This window comes from Sciurus vulgaris, assembly GCF_902686455.1.
Source record: "Sciurus vulgaris genome assembly, chromosome: 16".
Classification (NCBI taxonomy): Eukaryota; Metazoa; Chordata; class Mammalia; order Rodentia; family Sciuridae; genus Sciurus; species Sciurus vulgaris.
The window spans coordinates 70,189,295-70,190,835 of record NC_136477.1 but is presented as its reverse complement, the minus strand read 5'-3'; positions in this window follow the sequence as shown (position 1 = coordinate 70,190,835).

Below are 1,541 nucleotides of genomic sequence, written 5' to 3'. Positions count from 1 at the left end.
ACAAAAGAAACCATCGGAAAAATTAACAAAATAAATAGTTGGTTCTTTGAAAAAATAAACAAAATTCATAAACCCTTAGCCACGCTAACAAAGAGAAAGAAGGAGAAAACTCAAATTACTAAAATTAGGAATGAACAAGGAAATATCACAACAGACACGAGTGAAATACAAAACATATTTACAAGCTATTTTGAAAATCTATACTCCAACAAAATAGAAAACCTTGAAGACATCAACAAGTATCTAGAGACATATGAATTACCTAGACTGAATGAGGAGAACATACACAACTTAAACAAATCAATTTCAAGCAATGAAGTAGAAGAGGTCATCAAAAGCCTACCAACAAATAAAAGTCTGGGACCAGATGGGTTCTCAGCCGAGTTCTACAAAACCTTTAAAGAAGAGCTCATTCCAATACTTCTCAAAGTATTCCATAAAATAGAAGATGAGGGAACCCTCCCAAACTCATTCTATGAAGTCAATATCACCCTGATACCTAAACCAGACAGAGATACATCGAGGAAAGAAAATTTCAGACCAATATCCTTAATGAACATCGACGCAAAAATTCTCAACAAAATTTTAGCAAATTGCATACAAAAACATATTAAAAAGTGCACCACGATCAAGTGGGTTTTATCCCAGGGATGCAAGGTTGGATCAACATCCGGAAATCAATAAATGTCAATCAACATATCAACAGATTAAAAGTTAAGAATCGCATGATTATTTCAATAGATGCAGAAAAAGCATGTGATAAAATACAGCATCCCTTCATGCTCAAAACACAAGAAAAAATTGGGGTAGTGGGATCATTCCTTAACATTGTGAAGGCCATCTATGCTAAGCCCATGGCCAATATCATTCTAAATGGTGAAAAACTGAAAGCATTCCCCCTAAAAACTGGAACAAGGCAGGGATTCCCTCTTTCACCACTTCTATTCATCATTGTTCTTGAGAATCTAGCCAGAGCAATTAGACAAACCAAAGAAATTAAAGGGATACGAATTGGAAAAGAGGAACTCAAACTATCCCTGTTCACTGATGACATGATTATATATTTAGAGGAACCTGGAAATTCCACCAGAAAACTCTTAGAACTCATAAGTGAATTCAGTAAAGTAGCAGGTAACAAGATCAATGCTCATAAATCCAATACATTTTTATACATAAGTGATGAATCTTCAGAAAGAGAAATTAGGAAAACTACCCCATTCACAATAGCCTCGAAAAAAATAAAATACTTGGGAATCAATCTCACAAAAGAGGTGAAACACCTCTACAATGAGAACTACAGAACACTAAAGACAGAAATTAAAGAAAACCTTAGAAGATGGAAAGATCTCCCATTTTCATGGATAGAAAAAATTAATATTGTCAAAATGGCCATACTACCAAAAGTGCTATATAGATTCAATGCAATTCCAATTAAAATCCCAATGATGTACCTTACAGAAATAGAGCAAGCAATGATGAAATTCATCTGGAAGAATAAGAAATCCAGAATAGCTAAAGCAATCCTCAGTAGAAAGAGCGAA